Genomic DNA, 20,067 nt, shown 5'->3' with positions numbered 1-20,067 from the left:
CACAGGAAACGAAATCGGAATCCATTATTTGTATAAATAAACCGCACTGTCAACAGAGTATACCAAAACCAATCTCCAGGGATATTCAACAAACCACTGAATTGCACTGTTATATCAATTCTTGTTTTGCTAGTTTGTTGTTCTATACTGTATGAAATTTACGCCACAGTAATCAATTGAAGACTTATTTCACTTTTATCGTGGTATACATATTAAAAATTTTGAAGCATTGAAGCATCCTAAAACAAAAATCAACAAGTTATGCGACTTACTCTATTCAAATAATTTTTGATAAATCACAATCCAATCTGCCATAATCATTGCAAGCAGTTAGGTTGAGTCTCTGACGCAACCACAGTCTTTTTTCACATGAGTATTGAGCCTTTGTTGTGAGAACGGTTCTGCCAAGAACGTCGTCAGGCACTATTGACATACAACAATGGTTCTTTCTCTATGTAGTCCGCTTCGTATTTGGGTCCATGATCTAGACTACAGACAATATTCTTCTGCGAACACATCAATATTTTTATGCTTACAAAGTAACACACATAATTCACCGTCAGTCTTGAGTTGGACGACTTCATTTTTGGTTCATCCTTCACTTCTAGGACAATCCCTTACGTACTTCTTCAACGAATGCACCAACATCTCCTTAACCAAACAATTATGGAGTTTATAAATCCACCTGTATGCCTTAGAAGTAGTGGAATATCCCAAAAATATACATTTTCTACTTCTTTCATTCAACTTGTTTCTTTGTTTTATAGGAATCAAAGAATAACATTGAGAACTAAAAATTCTGAAGTGTTGAACAACAATGAGACAATTATACCACATTTCATATGGAGTTTTGTTGTTGATGACAGAGGAAGGGCATCGATTTCTAATATATGCCACACAAAGCACTGATTCTTCCAAAAACATCAATTTTACATTCTTAAAAAACATCATTGACCTTACCATATTAGACAATGTTTTTTTCATTCATTCTGCAACATTGTTTTGGTGTGGATTATATGGTATTTTGGTATGGTGTTTGATGCCAGTCCCTTGTAAATTTTTTTCAAAAACATGTGAAGTATATTCTCCCCCATTATCAATTCTTCTAGTACCAATATTAATTTGAGCTTCATTTGTAATCAAGAGATGAAATTTTTTAAACACATGAAAAACTTGTGATTTTTCTTTAAGCAGATAAACCCAACATGCAAAACCTTGAATAATCATCAATAAAGTTAGTAAGTATTTGTTTCCATTCACAGTTGGTACAGGCATAGACACACATAAATCAAAGTGCATGAGACTTAATTTCCTTGTAGCTCTAGAAGTAGAATTCTGAAAAGGCTATTTGTGATGCTTGCCCAATATACAAGCATTACACCAGGTCAAGGCTCCTCTTCAAGCTCAAGATCCCTATGCGAGTCTACGAGCTCAAGATCCATATGGTAGTCTATTACCAAAGCAACCTGAGTTAGATTATCAGAGCCAGGTTGATCCAAGAATTGGATCTTTAAATCGTCAAAGGTTGCAGCCTGATTTAGATTATCAGAGCCGCGTTGATCCAAGCATTGGATCTTTAAATCGTCAAAGGTTGGAGGCGGATTATCGAAAGCCGATAGGTGATGTGTCAACTGAAAGCTACTATGCGGACCCTCTCCTGCAAAGGGATTTACGTCGACCTGGTTTAGGAGCCCCTGCTCCTCGGGCTCCTTTAACTGGATATGGTGTTGCTCCTGCTATACCTGAGAGGGAGCTGTTACGATATGGAGGTCGAAGGGATTATATTCCTCAGGCTCCTTTAGGGACTCCTGTTCCTCAGGCTCCCTTCAAGTTCAAGATCCAGCTACGGCTGAGAGGGAGCTGTCACGATATGGGTTTATTAAGACTGATTTATAAGTTGCTTATTACTATAGTTTCATTCCATAGTTTTAGTTATGAATCAGTAGTTAATAACTGATCCTATTGGTACGGTGGTACTAGACTATTTGAGATTGGGAACTACATATTTGACATGGTGGATAGAATTATAGCAGTCGCTTCAGTTAGAATTGTGATATCATAGATGTATTGTTTACACAAGGGATATTGTGGGAGTTCTTGTTACTGAGAAAAAAATGCAGAATTATAGTGTTGTGAATGGGAAAAATGCATAATTATAGTGTTGCGAATCAGTGTTATAGTATTGCAATTTGTTTGCAAAAATATATATTTTTAATTTATTTTACAGTACTATTGTTACTACTATATATATATTTTTTAATAGTGTAATTCAAAATAGTGTAATTCAAAATCTATGATCTTTTAGCTATGGTCCAAAAAAACAAAAATATCTCTCTTAACAAATTTGACAGAAAAGATCCTTTTTGAATTCTTCATTTGAATTTTTCAGTAGTGGCTTCACACCAACTTTATCAATGTTGTCATTTGTTGCTGAAGCACCTCACGTTTGATAAATCTTTCTCCATTTGATCTTGAGTAAGACTAGGTAAAGCTTTCCCCATTTGATCATGAGTAAGACTAGGTAAATCTTTCCCCTTTTGATCTTGAGTAAGACTAGGTGAATGTTTCCCCTTTTGATCTTGAGTAAGACTAGGTCTTTTAGGATTTCTTTTGTTGAATTTTCTAAAGTTTCATCTATTAGATTATCCAAAATTATTTACAAAATGACACACGATATCCAAAAATTTGGCTTAGAGCCACGAAATTGATAGCTAAGAATGCAAGAGTACTGGAAGCCACATAAGAGATGACTAACTAGTTCACTAAGATGAACATACACAACTGGAACATCCACGACACCCTTGAACTATGAATGTTGATGTTGCCCCAACCACAACTGATGAGCGGCCACCAAATCATCCATAGACTGTCAATGACTCTCCAACGTGGGACCAAGCCTTTACCCATACCATTGGCTAGTAGGCGACACATTATCCCTTGTTGTTGAGCTTGACTCCCAATGATGAGGATGTCAATAATCTCTTCAATAAATACAACTTTTCTTCCACCATCTGGGATCATCTAGCTACCATCTTCAGGAAGCCTTCCATACTTTTGGACAACATTATTACAAATTTTGAAAATTGTATGCGGCATCCTTTCCAAAATTATATCCTAAATAGATCTTGGTAGTTACTCCCTAGATTCATCTTATGGGATATATGGAAAGAAAGGAACCCACACATTCAAAAATATTGTCTTATCTACTGACTCCACCTTGCATGCCATCCTCAGCAAGCTAAAAGAAAACATCCATATGATCACTTCCACTCGTGATTGACAATTTATTCCTTAGGAATGATCCATCGTGGTTTCTCTGCAATTTTCTCCCAACTCTTCCACCCTTGCTGTCTCTAATCCTCTTGCTTCCCTGTCTAGTCCTATGGCTTAAATCCCCCCTTCTGTGGATTTCATCAAAATAAATTTTGATGGAGCCTCAAAAGGAAATTCCTATCCAGCAAGTAATGGATAAGTTTTCAATTTGTGGGACAAATAATTCATATTTATTTAGGAGTAATAAGACATGATACCAACAACAACTGAGTTATGGGCGTTGCAACAAGGTATTTTATTTTCATTTGCAATAGGTATCATAAGATTACAATTGAATAAGACTCTCAACTTATCATCTCTATATGTTGGAAAATTCAATGTGGTGTAATCATTCCAAAGTCTCCCAAATTAGTTGACATATGACAACCACAATTGTGAAAGTTTCCTCCCTTTTATCACTTGTTCAAGCTCCCTTTTTTACTAATATCCGACACAAGGGTAATACAATAAGGTAAAATCTTGCAAATTTTGGTCTTAGAATCGGAGGACCATATCTAGACTTGTCTCTTACTGGATTTACTCATTTACTAAACATTTACAAAAATATTTAGAACATGACAAACATTTTTTTGAAAATGATTTAAACACTTTCATTACAATGTTTCAAGTTTAAGTGGGTTTCAAGTAGATCAATAAGGCTCACTATATAGATGAATAACAAAAGAGGGAAAATATAGATGGTGTTCCAAAATACAAGAGTTACAAGATTCCATTTCCAACTGTACACCAATTTTTTTGTCTATTTTTTGTGTAAGGCTCAAGATTTAATTACCAAGGAAAATTAGTACAAGTAGATCTACCTGGCACATGATATCCAAAAATTTGGCTTAGAGCCACAAAGCTAAGAGTTAATATGATTTGCATGAATAGATGGCCAGCGTTGAGCTTTAGTTGTGCCGGAGAGGGTTTCGTGGGACAGGGTTTCTGAATACCTATTTTCGGATATAGAGGTATTGCTTTTGTGTATTTTTCTCTGTCGGATGAGTTGGTTAAGCACGCAGTTGTACTTAGAAAGACTGCATAATAATATAACCGTCATAATAGTTGCATCGGTTTTCCCGCATTGGGTTTTCGGGGATATTTGTCCAAAAATAATGGTGTCACTTGTTGATTTGTAGATGGTGTGACTGTATTGTGCTTATTTCATTATTTAAATGTATTAAATAAATTGTTCGAATTTAGACAAGTAGAAGAAATAAACCAACGAAATACAGATTAATTTTCTAATGGATAGACTTAGAAAATGCAACACTATATACCTAAAAGCCATGGAACATATATGAAACATATAATTTAGATTTTAGAAACATATAATTTAGAATAATTTAGATTTTAGAAACATATAATTTAGAATAATTTAGATTTTAGAAACATATAATTTAGAATAATTTAGATTTTAGAAACATATAATTTAGAATAATTTAGATTTTAGAAACATATATGAAAAAATGATGAAAACATATAACAGAGAAAGATGCACTTCAACAATGAACTTGACACAAGAATCGTGTAATGCTTGAGATGTATTACTAGAATATGATCAATGATATCTCTGTGAGCTTCTTTACAACATAAGTCCTTCAAAACTAATCCCAACTCTAATACTTCTATTTTTGAAGTATTTATACAAAAACATTTACAAAATATTTTGATTCGAAAGATCAAGATGGAATCCTATTAATGTCTAAACTAATTTCAAATTTAGAACAAAATAATAGGAATCTTCAAACTACTAAATGTTGGCCCTGTTGTTGAGGAATATTGTTGGTGACTAGGCCTCAAAATATGCTACATTGTTTTGCCTTGTTGTCCAATTATGAATTACTCCAGTAATTTGCACAATTTCTCCCACCTATATTCACTTGGGATTGAAAACTTAATCAATTTCTTGTAGCTATCATCCACATCTGTGTATTTTTGAAAGGTTAGCTTGATGAAAAATAGATGCATGACCTCATGACAGATAAATAAATCAAAATCTAAGGCCTCCATGAATGCCTTCCCTGTGATAAGACCTTTGATTTCTGCAAACTCTGATTTGTCTTGGGAAATCTTGATTAATCTTCTTGGTACTCGGTTAGGTTCATGAGCTCATTATCTGTATTAGTCAACTTTGGAAAACTTTTCTTGTTCATCACCTGCAGCTTCTTGTGGAATCTATCTATGTCGGTTTCTAAGTTTTGAATTTTTTTATCTAGCTGATTCATAAGAGTCCTTTTGGTTAGCATCCTTTTCACCTCCACGATGGTCTTTGTTTGGTCCCGAATTCCCAACTCCTGTCGTTCTTGTCTGTTTTGGAATTTAGAAATTTGATGATGGTCATAGCTTCCCTAGGTTTCTGCCCTAAGTGTATTTTAGTCTGCTTGATCACCCCTTGGGATTTCTGCACTAACTCCTGTTGCTCAAAACTTATCTGTATAGAAGGCCATATCTCTGTGATGTCTTCAACGATTTCTATACATATATGTTCTCTCACTTGGGCCAGACTATGACCCATAATTGATTCACTATGCAACTACTCAATTTTTAGCTCTGATACCATGTTGAGAAATCAATGCTAATAAGATTAGGGTTAGATTTATCTTTCTTGATAATTACTTGTGAATTATATTAGCTTCTTTTACTTATTTGTTATTATCTTTCATGAAGAAAATACCAAATTATGTGTGCATGAATAACACAAAAAACAAGACACACGATGTAGGCACTCTGCTAGGGCAAAACCCCTATGAATTAAAGATACTTTCGAAGAGTTTCCTTTGGAAGACAAATTAGGCGAGCAAAGAGAAATCTCCATTATTAAGAGAAGTGTTATATATTTCCTTGCGTTCTTGTAGTATCTGCAAGTAAAGAGAAACAAATAGTTGTCCTTTGCACTAAAAAAATTACTCAGAAAGGAATCGACATGAGCAGGAATAATAAATAAGCAATAACCTGGAGGACATAAGGTATGGCTAAGAAGCATAAATAAGAAATACATTTGAAGTTAGAGGATACCTCACGAAGTGAATTGGACCAAATTTTTTCTCTAATGCGTAGACTTATTTATATAGATCCTTGAATCACTACTTTTTTCAAGTTTATAAATATCCAAATGGAACAAAAGCAATCTTCTCTTCCGTTTAAAAGTGAAAAAGTCCTCTTATTTGATACGAATAATTCAACTTGGGAATCCAACTAACATAAAATAAAAGACACTGAAGGCGAAGTCCCAAAAGATTATTTATATACTCTACCATCAAAACCAAAAATCTAAATGAATATACATAGTAGACAATCTAGGTGGTTTTGGAGAATGTTTGAGTAGCAAAAAGTAAAGAATTCCACACTCTTAGTAGAAGCAAGTTCTCGCAAATCTACCAAAGGTTACACTCTTTTCTCTACTTTCTGCAAACCACTCATAAATGATTAACTAGTTAATTACCTATAACTGCATGTGTGTGTGTGTGTAAATGCACCGTTTAGTAATATGATAACATACAATATACTATATACAATAGTTATTATAACATTGATCTATTTTGCATTCAGAAAGTATGATATTTATTGCCACTTACAGATCATGAATGATTACAACAATATATATATGGTTTTGATGGGAAATTAAAATATGCGATAAACAAGATGCAGTTTACTGATGTAGAAGAAGTTTTAAGGTCCAGGTAAAAATAACATGTTACATCTTACAACAAGAATTATATTAATTTGGAAATGGGATGGGCCACCCTCAAAGTTAACATAACAAACAATAAAAGTTCCTATAAGCTTTGAAACAAACGGAAGTGCGACGATCTATCTTATCCCATTCAAGACATTCTGGTTTCGCATCCTGAACTTATGTCGATTGTAGATTTTGAGAATATCTCGGAATCCGACAGTCAGGAGAGAGGTCAAAGAATTGACCTCTCTCCTGACCGTTAGATTTTTGGATATTCCTGGAATCTGAAATCGACATAATAATGCCAGTTTCACACAGTTTAAAGAAGTAAGGTTAGACCAAGAGGATGCATATATAATTTAGAACCTAAAATTTTCTTATACAGAACAAGTTCTCTTCTAAAAAGCCATAATTACCATAGTATCACAACTAATGGATATTTGTACAATTGCTAAACGTTTGAGTTGCAAGATTTAATCTCATGCAAAGAACATAATAGAGTTCAAGCATTGTCAGATATCTATTCAAATCTTCAACAAAACCAAAAAAAAAAATAAGGCTTCTCTTGACAAATGATATAATGTGAGAGCCAAAGCATTTTTCCCTAAAACCTTCCTAAATCATAGATGTTGCAACACAATGTACTGAATGAGAGAAGAAAAGATGGAATAAACAAAAGATGTGTTGAAATTTGGGTGAGCTTTGGGATGAATTTCCCCAAGAGAAATCCAATTACCCCAAGGAGAAACCATCTTGCCCCAAAAGAGAATTCAAAGTGAATAAAATAAATATTATTATTAATGTTTTTGGCACTCTCATTATTATTTCATGTGACATTTATTTGGGCAAATTACTATGTCAAATTCAATGTCAACGTACTTATTAGCAATTTTAATTTATGTTTAACCTCCAAATTCACAAGTTATCCTCATAATATTTCAAGTTGGTCTGCCCCAATAGTTGTGACCCTTCGCATTTGAGGTAATGCAGGCCTAAAGAAGATGAGTTGGAGAGGAAACAAGAACGTGGGTTTGTACTTGTTTCTATGGTTTGGTACAAGTTTAAGTTAGGGTTGTTGGATACAATATTTTGACAGGTTTCTGTGGAAATATCTATGGCCTAATGGTGGCATCTATTGCGGTCTAACAATGGCAATCTCCACGGCCTAATGGTGGCATCTATTGCGGCCTAAAAGTGGCAATCTCTATGGCCTAACAGTGGCACTTATTGCAGCTTTACTGTGTCAATCTCTGCGAACTATTGGTGGCATCTATTGTAGCCTAACAATGGCGATCTCTACAACCTAGTGGGCATCATATGAGGCCTTTTTGTGGCATCTTGTGTGGCTACCTCACTCCTATTTGTGGCCTTTCTCTATGGATACATGAAACCCTTTCCTTGTGGCTTCATGCAACCTTTTTCTATGGATATCTGTTACCTGTTCTCTGTGATATTATCATAATTATATGTGGCTTTTCCTCGAGAAGGTAAGGACTGTTCCAGTGAAGTTAAGTAGCCTCTTTGGCATATCTTGGTGCGGCCCTAATGGCCCTAACCTTCTGCGACTAGGCTATTGTTTATGTCACCTTTAAGAGGTCTACGAAGAGATCTCTACAACCTACTTGAGTGACCTTTATGTGCCCTAATCTTCTATGTTTAATAGTAATGTATGGCAATGATGTATGGCTGAGTTTCTTGTAATTCTTATGACAATGATTCTTGACTATGATATATGGCAGTATCTCTAAGACTAAGATGTATAGCAGTGAACTTGTAGGGCAGTCCCTTTATGATAATGATGTATAACAATGACCTAATGAGATAGATGTATGACAATCCTTATGACCATGATATATGGTAGTGTCTAGATGACTAAGATATATAGTAGTGCCCTTGTAGGGAACTCCCTTTATGACAGTTATGTATAACAATGACCTAATGACATAGATGTATGAAAATCCTTATAACTATGATATATGGCAATGATATGACATAGATGTATGGCACACCTTATGACAGAGATATATGGAAGTGATATGACATAAATGTATGACACTCCTTATGACAGTGATGTATGGAAATGCTATGACATTGATATATGGCAGGAAAACTTACCCTTATGATTGTGATGGAAGTGATATGATCATGACAAAGATATATGCTAATTTTAGTGATATGGAGGCATCCCTATCAAAGGTCTTGTGAAGGACTCCTTAAAAAATTTGCGTGCTACCATCTTATGAGGATCTTGTATGATCCAGGGTTAGTCCTATGAGGCCTAATGTGATTGATGTTGATAGACTTGTGTCTCATTATATTCATACATTGTATCTAAGATGAACATTTGATGAATATCTAAAGACAAGAATAATTTATTTTTGGATTTTCCCCCTTGTGGGGTTTTTCCCTTGTCTCTGACCTAAATCATGGTGTCCCTATTGTGTATATTTTTCTTCTAATTTTCTTCATTGTTCCACTGCATAGTTGATGTTATTTTTCTCTCTATATAATTTCTTATGATGATATGGGGTGAATGTAATGTGTAAATTGTTGAAAATTTTAAAAAAATGCAATTATCTTTAGCATAGAACAATCAAGCCCTAAAATTAACAAGATGTTGGAAAAATTTATGACATCAACATTAACTATGACAATGCATTGCAGGAGCTTGAATTGGATTTTAGAATCCCTATTACATGCCTTGGACTTTACAAGAGGATAATGAAGCCATCCATACACAAGTTTAAAATGGCTCCTTTCCAAAGTGGTGATGACTCCATGACGGTAGCTTTTACTATGGTTAATACTGATCAATCATAGGAAGGAAGAAGAGAAGTTGTGGCATGTCTACATGTTTCATTTGTTTTATTATTATTAAATAATTATGTGATATTAACTACTTGGTTTAATAGTATTTGTTTACATCCTGATACTCCCCATTTGGTTGGTTCTCTCTGTTTATTTTTCAAATATCTCCTAATCTGATAATTAATTCTTATGATTTCTTATATTAATCTTCCTTGAATTCAAATTCATCATAAAGCATTTACATAAAAGATCTGAACAATGGAAACAAAATACCAGTAGGATAATAAATAGATAGTTAGACAAGCAACACAAACATTTTACCTTGGAAAAACTCATTGTCAGAAAAATCCAACAACCTTTTCCTTAGAGAAATTCCTCAATTCAACAAGAATACATCTAAGTCAAATACAAAATCAAACTGACCATCAATACAACCCTAGTCTAACTTAGTCAAACTTCCCTCTTGTCAAGTCACCTATATGCCCATCAAACTCGGCCCTATCTATCTAATGATTCAACTAGACCAAGATTTCCATTAGTTGAGATTCTATAATGTCAGACAAGCCCACGATAAACTCCACAAGGATGAATGAATTTTATTAATCAATCAAAAGAAATTTATATAGATGAAAAACAGAGGGGGGGGGGGGGGGGGCAGTTATCTCTAGATAACTCCTTTGTATGGGAACAAACTGAAAAACTAACTAATCCTAGTAATGTACACAAATTACAAAATCCTGAAGGATTATTTTAACATTTCCCCTCTTAATCTAAAGGGATATCTGACATGCCAAGTAAAGATCTAAAATTTTCAATTTTTTCACATCCCAATTCTTTAGTAAAAATATCTGTGATCTATTTTGAAGTAGGACATTGTGTTAGATGAATTGTTTTGGCCTCTACATGGTGTCAAATCAAATGATACTTAGTGTTGATATGCTTGGTTCGATAATGAAATTTAGGATTCTTGGGCAGTTGAATTGCAGAAGTATTATCAATCAGAAGAGGTGTTGAAGTCTTTTGTTTCTCCTGCAAGTCTTCAAGTATTTCCAAAGCTAAATGATTTCTTTTGTAGTTTGAGATGCTACAACATATTCGGATTCAGTGGTAGAATCAATGGGGATAGATTTCTTTCATGGTCTCCAAGTGATATTTGCTGATCCAAATGTCATCAAATAACCAGAAGTAGACTCTCCATTCTCTTTATCACCATCAAAGTCAACATTTGAATAACCAGTGAGGTGGAAGTATGAAACTTTGGAATATTTGATGCCATATTTTTGAGTACCTTCAAGATATTTGAGCACTCTTTTTGATGCTACCCAATGAGATTCACAAGGTTGATGCATAAATCTGGAAAGTATTCCTACAACAAAATTTATTTCAGGATGAGTAGTGGAGAGATAAATCAAACTTCCAACAAGTTTCCTGTACTTTGTTGGATCTTCAAATTGATTGCCTTCATTTGAAGTAAGTTTTTTTTTTTTTTTTTTCCATTGGAGTACAAACAGGATTACAATCCATCATTCCATATTTATTTAATAAATTTCCAGCACGTTTCTTTTGAGAGATAAAAATAGGTTGAGGTTTCTAATCAACTTCAATCCCTAGATAATAATGAAGTAAACCCAAATCTGACATATCAAAAACGTTTTGTAGTTTCTTCTTAATAGAAGCTATATAGTCGTAATTGTTCCCTATAATCATCAAATCATCAACATAGACAACCATATATACAACTGATCTTCCAACTTTCTTAACAAAAAGAGTTGCATCATCTAGGTCAAAATGTTTATAATTCAACTTAAGAAAATATTTAGTTAGTTTTTCATACCATGCATGAGGTGCTTGTTTCAAACCATATAAAGACTTCACCAATTTACATACCTTTTGTTCTTTACCTTTAACAAAAAAAACCCTCTGTTTGAAACATGTAAACATCTTCCTTCAAATATCCATTTAGGAATGTGGTTTTGAAATCCATATGATGATTTTTCCATCCATTCTATGTTGCAATGGCAAACAAAGTTCTAATAGTGCCTCATTTAGTTGTAGGAGAAAATGTCTTTGTATAGTCAACACCCTCTTTTAGTGCATACCCTTTTGCTACAAGCCTTGTCTTCTACTTATCAAGTGAACCATCAGCTTTATACTTGGTTTTATAAACCCACTTGCAACCAATGGGTTTGATGCCATTAGGAAGATCCACCAACTTCCAAGTACCACTTTTAATGAGTGCATCATATTCCCTTTGCATTGTGTTTTTCCATTCATTACGACTAGCATCTTCTTCAGAACAAGTAGGCTCACTATCAACAGAGAAATTATATTTAGAATCATAAGAGTAGCTACCTAAAGAACTTCCTGTTTCAAAAGCACCACAATTTCTTGGAACTGTTCTATTACGAGTTTATCTTCGTAGTAGTTTCTCAACTTGTGTTGGTGGTTGCTCATTTTGTGGAGAAAAATCTTTTGGAACACAAACATTTTTTGTCCCTGTAGAAGCACTTCTATCATCCATATTTTCTTCAGTTTCATCATTGAGAGGCAAATTTATTAAAGGAAAACCCACAAAATAATCTAGAATGGGAATCCGCCTTCAGGATATGGAAGATTATTATCAGATTCATAATAAAACTTCTTAGACATAAACTTTTCTAAATGATTGAGTTGTCTATCAACAATGGATGTATCTTGTTCTGATTCAAGAAAAGCTACATCTCTTGATAAAATAAACTTCTTATTTTCTTCATCATATAGCCTGTATGCCTTAGAAGTATTGGAATATCCCAAAATATACATTTTCTTCTTCTTGCACTCAACTTGTTTCTTTGTTGTTTAGGAATAAAAGAATAACATTGAGAACCGAAAACTCTGAAATGTTGAACAACAGGAAGACGATTATACCACATTTCATATGGAGTTTTGTTGTTGATGATAGAGGAAGGGCATCGATTTCTAATATACGTTGCATAAAGCATTGGTTCTCCCCAAAACATCAATTTTACATTCTTAAAAAAACATCATTGACTTTATCATATTAAGTAATGTTTTGTTCATTTGTTTCACAACACTGTTTTGTTGTGGATTATATGGTATTTTGGTATGGTGTTTGATGCCAGTCTCTTGCAAATATTTTTCAAAAACATGTGAAGTATATTCTCCCCCGTTATCAGTTCTTATAGTACCAATATTAAGTTGATCTTAATTTGTAATCAAGAGATGAAATTTTTTAAACACATCAAAAACTTGTAATTTTTCTTTAAGAAAATAAATCCAACACAACCTCGAATAATCATCAATAAAAGTCAGTATGTATTTATTTCCATTCACAGTTGGTACAGGGATAGACCCACGTAAATTAGAGTGTATGAGACTTAATTTCCTTGTAGCTCTAGAAGTAGAATTCTAAAAAGTCTGTTTGTGATGCCTGCGCAATAAACAAGCATTACATGGGGTGAATTTTCTTGGAACTATTGGAAATACTTTAATCCCTCGTTGCCTCATAATTCTAATACTTTCATAATTAATATGACCAAAGTGTGCATGCCACAATAAATATGATGACAAAGTATCATTTTGTTGAACCAAAATGACATGCCTTTCAACTTCAACAATTTATCTTCTTCCACACAAGTCAATACAGCATATTGTCAGTTGCTCTTCAAATTTCTACTTTACAATCAAATACGTGAATGGAATGTCCCTGTTGTCTTATTTGTACAAGAGATCTTAAAATCCTTTGGAACTGAGGAATGTAAAGAACATCATTCAAAGTATAATAAGAATGTCCAGGAATTTTTAACTGAATAGAACCAATCCCTCATGGTTTGATTTGAGACTTATCAGCAAAATACACTACTCCATCAATATTATCTCTAAATTGTTCAAAAAAATCTCTTTTATAGGTCATATGACAAATGTCACATGTGTTTAAAATCCAATTTTCATGCCATTAAGAAAAAGAGGTACTAAATATATCTTCCATATGAAAATTACAATGAGAAACAACATAATGTGAATTCTCATAAGACTGTCCTTTTTCTGGAATTAGTTGATCTTTCTTTTCAAGCATTTGTTCTCTTCTTTCATTAATTTTCTCACAGGGAATTCTACAATTTGTAGCAGTATGTCCAATTTTACCACATCTAAAACATTTTACATTTGTTTTATCAAAAACATTTCTTTTTTTATCATTCTATTGCCTATCTCCCTGAATATTTCAACCCCCGTTGCCTCTATAATTCTTCCTAACTCGTCGTCTGTTACCCTTAGAATTTTTCATAGATTCTTCTTGAGGTTTTTTGTCTTTTTGAGCAAGACATAGTGTTTCAGTATTAGTATTATGTGATGTTTCTTTCTTGCCAAAAGCCTTCTCTCTTTCTACGATTTTCCCTACTAATTTGTCAAAATCCAAATCTTTTAATTGCCCACTAGCTTAGAGAGATTCCAAGTAGTGTGAATAACTAGGGTAAATCAACTTTAACTCCAATAGATGCAATTTCACGAATGCTGGCTTTAATTTCAGAAACATGTTTTAACAAATCATTATCTTTCGTTTCCATATTAAATAACTTTAACAATAATTGTATTATCTCCAATTCATAGTGTGAATCATAAAGCTCTTTTAATTTTATTGTGGTAGCATATGTTGTTTTAGTTTGAACAATATATCTACTTACCTCTTCTGAAATTGAATTGAAAATTAAGGCATAAGCCTTCTTATCCATACTTTGTCAGATCGCTAATTGTTTCTCTTCATCGCGCTGATATGGTGCATTCCCTTCTTTTCGTTCACATACTCCAGCCCACAGACCATTAAAAACAAGTGTATTTTTTACTTTTCTGAACCATTCTTGATAGTTTTCCTTTCCATAAAGGACAACACCAACTAGTCAAATCAAAGAGTTTGTGTTTTCTATAATATTTGGCAGCCTATTAGTACTAAAGAATGCTCAATAACTTCCGTTATCCTCTAAATGCACTAAACTTTAATTTTATCTATCTGTGAAAGGCAATTTCACAACCTTTGTTGCTAAAACAGAATGTCTCTAAATACTTTGAGAGAGGGATAATAGAATCAAGCATTTAATGTTCATCATAAACACCGAAAACATAATCTAAATCCATTATTTGTATAAATAAACTGCGCTGTCAATGGAGTATAGCAAAACTAATCTCTCGGGATACTTAGCAAACCACGAATTACGTAAGCAAATAGTGGTTCAAGCAGAGGAAAAAATTGACTAACTCTGGGTCAGAGCTTCTCAATGAGAAGAGAGATAGATTATTCACTTGTAGTTTGTGCTCAGTTGAGGAAAGCAATTGTAATACATCACCATTCATCAGATTAATGCAAGTAAGCAAAGAGGTTTTTAGTAGATTTCTTTCCCTTGTAAAAATACTATGTGCATGCGCGTTATTTCTCATTTCATGTTTGTGGTTGGTGTTCTAAATTGTGAATTGATTTCCATAGAGAAGTAGAGTAGGTTTGTGTCTTATGATTTTGATTAAAATTTCATTAGTAGTTGCAAATCTACATCATAATTTCTATAATAGTATGTAAAATGTCTTGTTTTTGGTTCTAATATATTTTATGTGGAGTAGTTCGTTATTATCTCCTTCAATACTTAACCAATTTCACTTTTTTATTGGGAAGTCCAAGGAACAACATATCTCTCACATTTACATGGTTTTCTAGTTGATACCACTATGAATATCATCAAGAACATGTAAATGTTCCCAAAACGATTCTTAAACATGAGGAATTATTGAACATAGACAACTTGTTACATAAGGATTTGGATGATTACGTATCATATGTCCTAACTCTAAACCTCTATTATTTCAACATTCTCTACCAATCAAAGGGTGACAATTCTTACCTACACCAACTTTATATCTTCATTCAACCCAGACACTCTCAAGGATTCTTCCCATGTGACATCTATATAATCATCAAATCGATTTAGCACTTCAATGCCAATGTTGAGGATTTTTTCTTTGAGATTGATGATTGTTTGCAGTATCATGCATCACAATGTTTTTCTTTTGTGTTTTTTCCCTTCCAATTTTTTTAATATTAATCATTTTCCTCTATGATTGCATTCTTTTATTTTTTTCTTCATCTTGTGCATACTCTCACTATCTTGTAGTTTACTTCCTCATTTTGCTGAGCATAATAAATCTTCAATATGTATCAACTAAGGTTACTCCATTTTATGCAGTCTCACAAATTTTCAACCGCCACCACAAAACCAAAAATAAATTTACTGGTTGAGAAAGGAACCATAATAAGCCATTCATTTCTATAAGTATTCCTAAGCTTCTTGAGCAAGATTTCAACCAGTATTAGAAAAACATTCCCACCTAGATTGTTATTTTTTTATTAGGTACTAGTTAGTCTTATCAGTGGAGATCCTTGGGGTTCAACAATGTTCCAAATGCCTTGGTCAATCAAGAATTTATGAATTAAAGTGGGTATTATGTAGACGAACTAGTCATACAAATTTTTGACCCACTCATCTAAGATTGTTTGACCACTATTAATAAATTTAAAGATATTAATATTAACTAAGATTAATCATGTGCACCACATTCTATAAATTTCTTAATTTCTTTAAGAGTGGATATGAGGAAATTTTCATGTGTTTTTGTGAAAATTTGTGCTCTCACCTATGCAAGTGTGACATATTTTCATCTAGGGTGATTTTGAAATAATTTTATAATTTTCTTTATCACCACTCTCATGATTTTAGAATCTTCACTTCCTTCCTCCCTTAAACCTATTTTCAATCTGGTGGGAAACTAGGAAGACGAAACAAGGATAACCCTTGAATAGCGAATGATTGTTGGACTGGCTGCCTACTTCCTTTGAGTCTCATATTACATGGCTACATTCATACTTTTTAAATAATCATGCACTAGCATGTCACTTTTACTATGTGGTCATGCTAACTTATGGGTTGCCCAACTCACGTGGCTTGGCTAAGTACTTAATGTTAGAAATTATGGAATCAATCTAAATTCCATCCACCAGTTAAGTGAAAATGGACAAACCTACTTTCAGGTATTGCACTACTTAAGGACTTCTCCTTAAGTGGAATTTGGACCTTCTGTCTATGTTCATCTGAGGCAAAAGAAGAAGTCAAGCAGCAGAACCAAGATCAAAGATAAATTGAATATCTTGGAAAGTGTCGAGTTTTTCTATGGCTTATCTCTGTGGTTCGAACTTCTGTGGTTTATCTCTGTGAATAGCTCGTAAAGAAGATGGCCAAAGGAAAGAACAAGAAGAGATCAGGCAATGGTCAGCGAGTAGCTGGGGGAGCTGAAAAGGAGGCAGCAATGTTGCTGATAAGACTGTTAAGAAAGAGACGGCTGTAAAGGAGAACGAACCTAAGGGTTCAGAAGAAGCTCCCGTGTCAAAGGTTGATCAAAATAAGAACAAAAAACAAGGCCGGGAATCAAACAATGAAGATGGCAGTGGCAAAGATAGGTTTTCCAGCTTGATTTTTATGTGTAATTCTGAAACTAGGCAGGAGTGTTTCCGATACATTGTGTTTGGCTTTCCACCAGCCAAAAAGGAGCTTGTAGAAAAGGTGAAGCCGGGAATAAAGCTCCTGCTTGTATGATTTTGACCTTAGACTCATGTATGGTATCTACAAGGTAGCATCTGCTGGAGGAATGAATTTGGAACCAGATGCTTTCCGGAGTTCTAAAAGGGCATTCCCCGCACAAGTAACTTTTCACTATGTCTTTTCTTTTCTATACATGTCAACGCTAAATCAGTTTTCTGTTGATATGAGCTTTTCTAAATGACGAGTGTTTGTGTAGGTGCGGTTTCATATTCAAAGGGATTGCTCGCCGCTTTCTGAAGACATATTCAAGAAAGCAATCAAAGATAACTATGATGGGAAGAACAAGTTTCGATTTGAACTCAATCCTCAACAGTTATCATCTATCTATTAATTATTTTTAATGAAACTTCTCGACATATTTATTTGATGGCTTCTTTAATTAGGACAATTATTTGTTTTACAGGTGAAAAAACTTACGGAGCTCTTTAATTCTCATCTTGAAATTCCCCGCATTCTTGTGGAGGCTCCCCCTATTGAACCTATCGTTCAAGTTGACCTTTAGCTTTCTTGGGAGCTTCAATTCAGGGGGATGATGAGGGAGGAACTGCGTCGGGAGGAACTCCTAAGAAAGGAACTGTATCGAGGAGAATTGCGCTGAGAGGAATTGGTGAGAGAAGATATGCTCCGCTATCAGGAGGAAGTGAGACGTGCAACACATACCGATTATGTTCCTCAGGCTCCTTTAATTGGATATGGTGTTGATCCTGCTATACCTGAGAGGGAGCTATTATGATATGGAGGAAGGGATTATATTCCTCAGGCTCCTCTTCAAGCTCAAGATCCATATGTGAGTCTACGAGCTCAAGATCCAGGAATTGGATCTTTAAATCGACAAAGGTTGCAGCCTGAGTTAGATTATCAAAGCTGGGTTGATCCAAGCATTGGATCTTTAAATTGTCAAAGGCTGTAATCTGAGTTAGATTATCGGAGCCGGGTTGATCCAAGCATTGGATCTTTAAATCGTCAAAGGTTGCAACCTATGCTAGATTACAGCAACCTGAGTTAGATTATCAGAGCTAGGTTGATCCAAGAATTGGATCTTTAAATCGTCAAAGGTTGCAGCCTGAGTTAGATTATCAAAGCCGGGTTGATCCAAGCATTGAATCTTTAAATTGTCAAAGGCTGTAATCTGAGTTAGATTATCAGAGCCGGGTTGATCCAAGCATTGGATCTTTAAATCGTCAAAGGTTGCAACCTAAGCTAGATTATAACAGCCAGGTTGATCCAAGCATTGGATCTTTAAATCTTCAAAGGTTGGTGGCAGATTATCGAAAGCTGATAGGTGATGTGCCAACTGAAAGCTACTATGCGGACCCTCTCCTGCAAAGGGATTTACTTCGACCTGGTTTAGGGGCACCTGTTCCTCAGGCTCCTTTAACTGGATATGGTGTTGATCTTGCTATAGCTGAGAGGGAGCTATTACGATATGGATTTATTAAGACCGATTTATAAGCTCAAGATCCTACTACAACTGAGAGGGAGTTGTTACAATATGGATTTATTTTGACTGATTTATAAGCTGCTGAATTTTGAATCATAGGTTTATTACTAGAATTTCATTCCATAGTTTTAGTTATGAATCAGTCTTAATAATTTCATTCCATAGTTTTAGTTATGAATCAGTCTTAATATAACTAGTCTAATTGGTAGGGTACTAGCCTATTTGAGATTATTGCGTAATTTTGTTTTGAACCCCATTATGGTTTTCAGTTTGGAAACTACATATTTGACATGGTGGATACAATCATAGGAGTCGCTTAATTTAGAATTGTGATATCATAGAATTGTTTACACAAGTGGAATTCCCCCATCTTAAATTATACCCGTCATCATTTGATGGCATCGACCAATATTGATCTTAACTTATATCCATCAAATGATGATGGGATAAACAAATATTCATATGATTCCGTCTCCTATTCTTTCGTTAGGGCATCTTGCAAAGTTTTTATTTCATGTATATAAAGAGTACCCTTATATTTTATAGAATAGAATGCATGTTATGAACCATTTTATGAGCGAGTCTTTGTTGATTATATATGACATATGGCTAAGAAGATATATAAATCTATCTTTTTATTCCAAGACAAGTTCACAAGGCATCTAATTAGTGCCTTTTAATTTTTATGCTATTAGATGTTTCACATATTGAGTTTTAACAAATGATAAAAAATGGTCTTTCACTTCCATTTTTGTTGTTTTTTAATTCTCCTTAAAATTCATAAATCATGTTAACATTATTTTCTTTAATTCTCTAACACACTTTCCAATTTGCTTTGCTTTGTATGTGGTATATCCATCACAACTCAATTTTTCTCACATATGAACCAATGAATTTTAATATCTTCATCACCCTCAGAGAGGGGTAGATGTTGGTGCAACATTTATTTGAGGGGGGTTTCTTTACTTTATTGTAGTAGGTGGAGCTAGTCATATAGGATATTCAATGGTTTCCTAGTGTTTGATCAACTTTGGTTGATATTACTAGAAGGTTCATTTCATCGATCTAAATTTTTTGATCTTTATAGTTGTTGAAAAAATGCAGCAAGAAATTCTCAATTTGATTTTGCCTTGATTAAATTGAGAAAATTTGAATTTCCACATTAGGAGGCAACTTGGATGCAATTAACT

The 20,067-nt window shown here is 34.0% G+C and overlaps 1 pseudogene; it reads left to right on the top strand.

Annotated features, from left to right (window-relative positions):
- The first annotated feature begins 17,068 nt into the window (after positions 1-17,068).
- LOC149203609 (uncharacterized) lies at positions 17,069-18,888 on the top strand (annotated as a pseudogene).
- Positions 18,889-20,067: the final 1,179 nt, after the last annotated feature.

Source organism: Pinus tabuliformis, chromosome 2_1 (genome assembly GCF_031772625.1).
Source record: "Pinus tabuliformis cultivar Carrire ecotype Pingquan chromosome 2_1, CPIR1, whole genome shotgun sequence".
Lineage (NCBI taxonomy): Eukaryota > Viridiplantae > Streptophyta > Pinopsida > Pinales > Pinaceae > Pinus > Pinus tabuliformis.
This window is presented reverse-complemented; position numbering and strand designations above follow the sequence as displayed.